General features: G+C 40.4%; 1 long non-coding RNA gene across 1 annotated transcript; it reads left to right on the forward strand.

The window, feature by feature from the left end:
- The first annotated feature begins 530 nt into the window (after window positions 1-530).
- Window positions 531-2,010, forward strand: LOC117244301. The gene is made up of 3 exons (XR_004497118.1): window positions 531-643; window positions 1,432-1,591; window positions 1,662-2,010. It is a non-coding gene; the product is annotated as an uncharacterized LOC117244301 (long non-coding RNA).
- The last annotated feature ends 8,019 nt before the right edge of the window (window positions 2,011-10,029 follow it).

Below are 10,029 nucleotides of genomic sequence, written 5' to 3' on the forward strand. Positions count from 1 at the left end.
TAGTTTGGTTTAGCATCATTCCAGTTGGTTTAAGTTTGCTGTTCATTCTATTGTTTTGGGTTTTTGTTTGTTTGGGGGGGTTGTTTGTTTTTTTTTTTTTCCTGCTTATGTGGAAAATCAATTTTTTTTTTAGGGCATTGTGTTCTGCTCTCCCATTTTCAGACACTCATCTCTCTCCCTGGGGAATAGCCCCACCTCTTTGCATATGGGTTTGCTCACTCCTACCTGGAGGAGCTCAGTGTGCTTTAGTGTGACTTTTGTCCAAGGAAGAATTAATTTAATTCACTCAGCATCACCCAGCACCTGCTGGTATGTGTGGGACCCCTGTGAGCAATGCCTGCACTCAGATGCACGGGTTATTTTAGAAGTGTGTTGGTCTCTGGTACTTTCAGAAATGCTAATGGGACTTCCATGAGGTCAGGACTGAATTTGGAAACTGAAGTCAGGATTAACTTCAGTTGTCTAGAGAACCTTCTCTATTAACCTGAAAAGAATCAAGATTTCACTCTTTGCCTTTTCTACCAAGGCTTTCTGCCCAGCTTTGAAGTCTGGAAGAATAAACAACATTCAAAGACTGAACTTATTTTTACATCCAGTTCAAATATTTGGGCTGAGTGGCAGTAATCTAAGTGCAAGACCACAGGTCAGTGAATTTCCAAGTTGTGGGCATGAGGCATTTTCTATTCCTTTTACTTGCATCAGGAATTACACAGACCTTTCTGCCTATCACAGACATAAATATTATTTAAATTGTTTAAATAACAGCTGCAGTTGGATATTTTTAATCACTTAAGTGCTTGTGTGCATTCCTATTTTAAGAGGCTAGTGCTTAAGCACCAGGCAAAACACCCAGATAGATACAAAGACAGCTTTTCTCCTTAACAAAGCTCATCCTTCCCACCCTGCTTTTAACCTGGAAGAAGCACCGTAGAAATCCGTGGGCATTACCAAGGCAAAGCATGCAATGGAAAAAGCAGGTCTGTGTTTTTTGGTCTAGCTTCAGTCTTTTCTGCTGCCTGCTGGAAGCTGACATTAGCTTGTGCATTTCATACCCCCTCATCAGACTGACTTATTTGGTGGCCACCCCTACAGTGGGTTTGGGTGTTATTTCCACAGCAGCCCACAGGGCAGGTATTACCCTTGACAAGTGAGTGGAAGCAGTGCCACTCAGCCATTACTTTTTAATATGCTAACCAGGGAAATGAGCCTTTTAAGTGCCTGACTTGCAGGAGGTCATCATTAGTCTGTCAAGGTATTCCTTTGCTGCCATCTTCTATAAATGTATTTGATATGGCAACTCCCAGTTATGCTGTTTTTGAGCAGACAAGACGTACTGTTTATGAAAACAGACTTCTTAAAAGCAAGCCGTGGTGGCGGGTAAAGGAGGAGAGGTTGTTTACAATATTTTAAGCCAAACGGTTCCTTTGGCAGGAGGTTTTCTGTAACAAGTGAGAACAACAAGAATTAGCTCTCTCAGCACTTCAACAAGCAGAGATTTTTGTCTGTAATGAGAAGAATGAGACTTGTTTGACATAAACTACAAAACAACACAGCAAAGATGAAGAAGGAGGGCAGAAATACATTACTGAAGGTGAGAAGAAACAACTTCACTGCTCTACTGTGAATTCAGGATTCTTGCTCATTATAATGTATAATTACAGCTGGCATCATTCCAGAGGAGGGGTTGAAAGAAGGTAGGTCTTACCAACTGTGCTAAATCCTGTTGGGGAACTGACCACAGCAGCATACCACCTGAGTTTGTGTAATCCAAAAGATTCCTGTTTTATTCTTCTGTACCAGGTCCTTCTTTATGCAGATATGCAAATTCTCTTTGGACTCCTGAGATTTGAAAACTGATTAGAATTTTTATGTTCCTTCATTAAGGGTAAAAATAGGCTATCCCATGATAGACAGCCCCCCAAATTATATACTGATCTGAGAAAATGGGAATAGCTTACTTTTGCCATTAAATGAAAAACTTTTTTCCACAACCATAGCTTGGTTGTGCCTCTTCTGAAGTCTTTGCAGCTTTTCTGAAATTTTTAGCTGTTTAGCGATAAATTTGGAGAAAAGGAGGCTCAGGGGAGACTTTACTACTCTCTACACTCCCTGAAAGGAGGTTGTAGATGAATAGCAGTCAGTCTCTTCTCCCAGGCAACAAGTGACTGGACCAGAAGAAATGGCTTCAGAGTGCACCTGAAGGGGGGAGGTTAGGTTGGATGTTAGGGAAAATTTCTCCTCCAAAAGTGTTGTCAGGCATTGGAACAGGCTGCCCAGGGTAGCCGTGGAGTCACCATCCCTGGAGGTATTTAAAAGATGTGTAAATGTGACACTTAGGGACATGTCTTAGTGATGGACCTGACAGTGCTGGGTTAATGGTTGGACTCGATCCTAAAGGTATTTTCCAACCTAAATAATTTAGTGATTCTATGATTCCAAGTCTTATCTGTGCAGCTTTCCTTCTGTTTGGACACAACTGTGTGCTGCTTATTAATATTTCATTTGTGCACATGCACGCTGCTAAGAGTGGTGCTTATCTGTGCATAAAAAGGCTATTAATAACTGATATTGTATGTACCTATTATTTGCCAGCATCTTATTACAGAAGCAATTCTTTTGCCCAATTCCACCCTGGTAATAGAGGCTCCACCTACTAATGCTCCTGTTACCTCCATGCCAGCCCATGATTTTTTGATCATGCGTATGAGAATAGCTAAGAAAATCAATATGCCTAAGGATCTTAAAGGGTCTTAAAGCAACTAAATCATTTTTTAAAGTTTAAGAAGAATTATTTGGAACTATTTATTTATTTCCTATTGGCAATGCTGTTTTCCTCCCTTAGAGATCCCTGGGGAAAGTGAAAATGTGTGTTTGAAGCCAAATGGGTGTGGATTTCACTGCATTTCTCCTACAGTCTTCGGTTTAGACCCTGGTCTGTTATGAAGCCATAAAAAGGGTTAATGGGATTGTAATCAAAGATGCAAAACAAGGTTAGGTCTGCTAAGCAAAAAAATGAATTCTGAAGTAAAGATTTATGAGGTTATTCCTATTTACAGGGGAGAAAATCATGCATGCCTTGTGTGAACATCTGGATATATATAAAAAAAATGTGGTTATCTATGACCTACTGGACTTTATTTTTTTTCTATATGAGAAAAGATTTATTAAAATCAGTGAGAGGAAAATGAAGAGAGTTATTGCAATTTCAGGTCCATGGTGTCAGTTTGGAAAACAGGGTATTTTTTTGTTATTGTTGGATGTTTTCCCCCTCAACACTGGTATGAACTTTAATTAAAGCAGGTACCCATATGTTTACATAGAAAGACAAATAGTCTGTTTATTTCAGCAGCTGTTCAACAAGCCATCAGCACAATCAATTAGATTAATCCCAGGAAATAAAACTTGAAATAAAGATGATATCTGAAATCATTTTTATTCATGGTTAGAGACCATGCAGATTCTTTTGACAAGTTGAAAAATCTTATGGGTGATGTTGAAAACTTCGATGTACAAGTGCTAATTCAATTTGAGGGCAAAAAAACCCTGTCTTGATAGAATGGTTTCTGTAGAGATATTACTAGGATAGCAAACCCCCAAGCAATACAAAGGCAGCCTGAGTATTGTATGCTCATTACCTGAATTTTCAAACACTTAACAACTGTGAAAAGTATGAATATGCAAAGCTTCCAGACTCTGACCAACATTTTCCTTTTTCCCTTCTGTTCCTGGAATGAAAAAGCCAGTGGTTTATGTCAGTGCATATATCTAACAGCCATTAGCTCAATTTAAACTTGCATATGATATAAGGTCACAGGTCTCTAACTCAGCAGAGCATTTAAGTAAATCAGCCTCTTCACCAGCTGCAGCACCTGAAATGTGTGTGAGTGCTCTGTTGAACTGGGGCTAAAATTTTGGCTCTTGTACCTTCACAGCTGTTCTGCAGGGGAGATAAAAGGTGGACCTTGCATAGACAGCGCAATATTAAGAATTTATTGAATCACAACTGGGGAGATTTAAAAATGCTAAAATGGGAATGAATTCTCACCTTTAATGGTGAGGATCCTAAACACCCTTACTCTTCTCTAGAAGAAAAGACACTGAAAAGAGAGACTTACACTGAATGTCTTATATGAGGGAATGGCTTGAATAAGAATTGCCATCCCATGTGGAAGACCCCTTGACCTCCATGAGGATTTCAGGGACTTACTGCCAGGTTGAGTCTGAAGGCTGCAAAGGCAGTGTTAATTTGCCTAATTTCAAGTTCTGGGCCAGATCCTGCAAGCTCTTGTTTGCATATCTAGTCCATTATGTCTGAATACTTTGAGGCAGCATTTTATGACAGATAACATATCAGCCCTGATGCTGTAACTGGAAATGAGAAATACCACAAAGTGCACATCACACTTACACTGGCATTGTTGCCTGACCCTCCTCTTTTACTTTTTCTCACATGAGCAGTGCCATGAAATACTGATAGACAAAAAACCCCCTGAGATTTCTGTGCAAGACTTGGAGTCCTGTAGCTACTGATGAATACTCAAAGCTTTAATACCTAATCTTGAACAAGGGTCTGTGGTTTTTTTAAAAGCTAAAGTCATGTTGCTGTAAATAAAGGACACAAGTCTCTGCAGATTAAGGCTAACAGGTCTTATATAATATAACAAATCTGTTTCTATTAGATTGTCTCTTAAATATAAGAAAAATGTGTTCTAAAAATTAAAAACCTGAAGAATGGTGTGTTAAAAAATGCAGTTGATGCACAATGAATGCTTTTATTTTTACAGAATAAGTTTTTATTCTGTACAGACATTAAAGGATTTATTCTGGGCATATTTTTTTTCATGATAGTTGTAGTCTTTCTCTTCCTTGCTAATTCTTGCTGGTGCTGTTTGTGACTTCTCAACTGTTTGAGTTCCTTGATCACATAATCATTTGGGTTGGAAAAGACCTCTCAGATCATCCAGTCCAACATTTCCATATGTTCTCCCAGCACTGCCAAGCCCATCACTAAACCATGCCCCTAAGTGCCATATTGTATGTCTTTTAAATTCCTTCAGGCATGATGACTCCATCACCTTGCTTGGCAGCCTGTTCCAGTGCTTGACAACATTTTTGGTGAAGAAATTTTTCCGAATATCCAGTCTCAACCTCCCCTGACACAACCTGAGGCCATGTCCTGTTGTCACTTGGGAGATGAGATTGACTCCCACCTGCCTGCAACCTCCTTTCAGGGCAGCTGTAGAGGGTGGCAAGTAGATAAAACTTTTGTCATAACCTAGAATATTTCAGGCTTCAGGCAAAGAGCTGGAGAACAGCTGTGTTTTCTTCAGGCTCCCAAAGTCTTGTGGATGCTCACATTGATGGGACCTGTTGAAGCATGTGTTTGTACCTTCTGTTCAGTCTGAATGCTCCTGTTGTCTTTCTGTGGAAACCAAGAGTCCAGTTGATCATCATGGGGTTGTGTTTCATTGTGGAGTGAGGTGGTGATGTACTCTGGGAGTTGAGAAATGCTTCCTGGTCCTTAGTGTATACTAAATTAAAGTGGAGGAGTGGAGGGGGATGTCACTGCAGTCTGGAAGTGTGGCTGGGATTTGAAATGAGACTTGCTAAAAGCACAGCTGCTTGCTCCAGCATCTCCACAGTGAATTTTCTCAATGGACAAATTTTTTACTGGAATTTTTCATGTCTCCATAACTTTAATCTAAAATGTGAAAATCAGTTCAAGTTTCTTCTTAAATGTTGCCTAAAAAATGTGTCCACCTACTTGCCCACTGTAAATGTGTAATAACATATGCATTAGCAAGCACATACACATTTTACTGAGCTCAAAAATATAGGTTATGAGAAAATAAACCTGGTTTTAGAGCACTAAATAATTTGAAAAAAAAAAAAAAAAAGCATCTGGCGAATGAAAAACATGGGGGAGGAATGGTGCTACTTTATGTGCCCAAGGTTGAGAGTGTGACTCAGTCTTAACTATGGTGGGTACTGCCAACTACTGACAGGGATTTAAGGTTTTAGCTGCTGTGTGGCTTCCTGGCTGAGAAGTGACAAGTAAAGTGAGTAGAAATCAATATGCTGCTGCTTTTTGGAGTTGCACACATTTCCTAATAATGCAAATTTCTGTATGGCTGTCATTGCTGAAGATGGCCAGAAAATAAGGGGCTTGTGAGAATTAAGGATGCATCCTATTGCTCCAGCCTGTGCTATGTCTGACTTGTGCAAAGTGTCTTGGTGTAGCTTCTCTGTAGCTTTCCTTTTGCATAAGGAGGCTGGCTCTGTACTTTGGAATGCTGAATAGAAAATTAAAAATGCAGGCCAGTCTTCGGGAACATTTTACTTACTGTTTTAATAAACTTTTGTTTATGCCTAGAGGTGCCATTAAATTACCAGCCAGACATTAATATACAGTACACAAGGGATCTTGTATATAAGCAATGATTATTACTGTGTGACTCAGATGGAGCTTGCTGTGCACCCAGAGAGCTGCTGGACGGGAGGTGAAGAGGGAATACCTGTCTGGATGGAGAGTGGTGCTGCTCAGGCACTACTGGATGTGCCAGTGGGTTGGGCATGTGGAGGGGAAAGCCATTTTCCCAGAGCAGGAGCACGACACAAGGGGACAGTGGCGTGTCATGGTAAAAAAATACCTCTACTTTGTTTCACAAAATAATAGGAGGCAAACACATGGTGTGGATGATCTTGGAGCTAAAGGCACTAAGCAATTTTAAGCCAGTTATTACTCTGGACCCCCTTAAAAAAGGAGTCTTATTCCCCCACCAAGCATCTGGTTCAGCTGCTGATTCTGGCTGTGCAGGGTTGCTGGAAATGGTTAATTCCAAACATGGCTTTCCTTCTATGCTACTGTCTCCAGAGTGAGAACAGCACCTACAGAAGCAAAGACTTCAAGGATAAGCTGGAGTTAAATGTGAGCTACGAACACCACACTGGACAGCCCCTGAGTAACAGGGTGGAGAGGTAAAGTCAGGGTGATGTGCCTTGCTGCAGGTCCTGGCATTGCCTCCTTCCACAGACAGGTACAACTTCAAATGCAGGAGTGTTGTAAGTTGATCTAGAAGGAAGAAACTCAAAATCCCTCCAGCTCCTGAAAAAATGTATGCCAATTAATTCTGAATTGGGATTTTCCTTTACATTTGATCTACTTAAAAATGCACCACAAGGAAAGCTTCCTATGAGGAAAGCTTATAAATGCTCTCAGGGAAAAGGCACCATCACAACTCTCCCACTTCCTAAAGGGATCAGGGTAGAACTCTGCTTAATGCACATCCTCTAAAGGAAATATAAGGCCCTACCTAATACAGCCTCTGCTAAAAAAAAAAAAACCAACCAGATGATCCCTCCCCATCTCTGCTCTAACTTCCCTACTGCTCTTGCTGATTGACTTGTACCTACTTAAAAAAATTAGTTCCTTCCCTTGCCTGCTGCAGCTCAAGGCTGGAGCATTAGAGCCACTTATATGGAAGGGAATGGGGGGAGATAGGATGAGACCTGTGAAATAAACAATACAAAATTGCCAAAGCATGACTTGTGTGGCATAAACTGGATAGATGTCAGGCAGGGCACAGTGCTGCTTGGAAGTCTTTGTCAAGCCCTGATTATGTTGTAGGAATATTTTGGTTTCCCAGAAGAATAATGCTTTGCTTTCCCTGGAACAGGAAAGAGAAGGCAGAGTGTCCCAGGAGCTGACCTATTCAGCAATGTCCTGGTACAGGTGTGAGGCTGATGCTGAACATGAGAGAGGTGAGGATGAGAGGGTTTAGCAGCTCTGTTGGCTTTGCCAAAAAGCAAGTGGTGGGCGTTTGAGCCCTGGATGTGACAGTCTTGTCTCCTGGTCAGTGAGGCAGCGTAAGGGAAACAAATTCACAGTGCAAGGAGAGCAGCAGGACAGTAGGCTTGGATAGAAATGGCTTTCCCTTCAGGCTCTGCCCCTCATGGTGCTGTTCACCTCAGGATAGTTTGGCTCCCAAAACTAGCTCAAGTGTTACTTCAGTCCTCTGCTCCCCTGCCATCTCCTTCTCATTGTTTAAATAAGCAGTTTGGGCTGGACCCTTCTGGAGTAACAACTGCACCCAAAACTTCCATCAGATAGTGCTGACTTCATGATTTGTATCTGATTAACTGCCAAAGAACCCAGGCAGTCATGCTTCCTTCTATTTGATGGTTGGAGGGGCTGTGTTTGTTTCCGTAGTTTTGTTTTTCATTTATGTCATTATTTGCCAGCAAAACACAATCGTGTCTTTTGTTTCAGTTCAGCTTTATTCCCTTGTCCTCCTGCAATACTGTTTTAGGCACAAAGCGTCCCAGATTTTTTAATACTTCATAACTTATTAATGCTGCAGATTGTGGGATGAAGAATTGTCAGCAACCTCATTTTTTATGTATTGACAGATACAATATCTGATTTGTTATTAGATAGCTTTTAAAGGATTTCTTCCTCTCCGGTTATATTTTTCCTAATTATTTAACGTCTTTCCCCCTCTCCCTTCCTAGCTTCTTTTTTTTTTTTTTTTTTCTTTTGCATCTGCTTTATCATTTGACATTTTTTCACTTAAATGTGAACCTGATCAACATCAGACACATCAGAGCCCATCTATTACTGTGTTCTTGTACCTTTCTAGGAGAGGATGTGTGGGAACATTCCTCTCAGGACTGACACATGCAGCACTTGGAAGCACTCAATGTTCTTGTCCATTTTAAATCAAGGCCAGATAGGTTGGGATCAAATGAATATATTTGCAAATAAGGTGGAATTTACTTTGAGGCAGGTGAAGTTATGTGTCTGTAAGATTCCTGTGGAATGCACTTTGCTATTCTTCAGACTGATGGAGCGCTGGGTCCTGGCCTGTGGTGAGGACAGGGCACAGCAGTGACCTGCAAAGATCCAAGAGGTGTAACAGCAGGTGCCATTATTAAGATGAAATCAAACTGATAAATCTCAGGAAGTATAAAGCCTTCTCTGGCATTCTCCTTCAGGGAAGCTAGTGAATAGGCCCTGTCTCTTTGAATCTTTAAACTCTTTAGTAATATTAAAATCAAATGGGACAGATGCAAGAGAAACAAGGCTCTACCTTCTTTCCAGCTAAGAGAACACAAAATTTGGAGAATGGGCTGTCCTTCCTCTTGGACATCCTAGAAGATAAAGCTGAAGTTCCTAGAAGCCAGCTTTCACCAACTTTAAGACAAACCTGCTAGAAACTTCTAGCAGCTGATTCCTCTGATGGCTGCTCCTTCCAAACTTGACCTTTGTGGCTCCTGATTTCAGTGCCAGAGGGGCTGGGGTGACTGCTTTCCTCCTTCTGCTTTCTGTGATTTACACACTCTCCCCATTATGAGTGGTTAATTACCTTAAAAGCATTGTAAAACTTTTGCATCTTCACATCTGTGCATCCACACCCAGAAATAAATATCCTGCTTCTCCTCTGTAAAAATGCAGCACAGACTTCTATAGTGAAAATTCTCATGTTGTAGGTATTTTGGTATGATTATTATAATATTAGAAGGTTATTTTTGTAAGCATAAGGAGAAAAAGATATGAAGGTATCTCCATGTTATCTCCGAAGTCTTTTATTTAATAGGTTAAATCCAGTTGTTCATTGTGAAATTATCCAGGGAAGTTATTTCCTATTCTTGCTTTCATTTTTCAGGTCTAAATATATACAGCTTGTTATGGTTTTAAAAAAAAAAATAATTTTTTTGTCTTCTGTTTTTGAATTACAGTTGGCAATGCCCATAATTTGTATCAAAAGCACAGCTTTATTATGCCAATAGCTTTTCTTTTCCTTTTTTATTTTTCTAATGCAACCTTCTGCATACATTATAGCTTTGCAGTCTACTGGGAAACCATATTTCTGTGAAAAAGTGCTAAACATGAAAATTTCTCTAAATTCATATGGTCTCTTGGTAGTCTAGGAAGAAAAGTCAAGAGAATATCATGAGTGGAGAATCAATAAACCAGGTTCTGTTTTTGGTAAGAACAAGCAGGTTCGAGGAAAGGGATCAGCAAAACCC

The sequence above is a fragment of the Parus major genome, chromosome 4 (genome assembly GCF_001522545.3).
Source record: "Parus major isolate Abel chromosome 4, Parus_major1.1, whole genome shotgun sequence".
NCBI lineage: Eukaryota > Metazoa > Chordata > Aves > Passeriformes > Paridae > Parus > Parus major.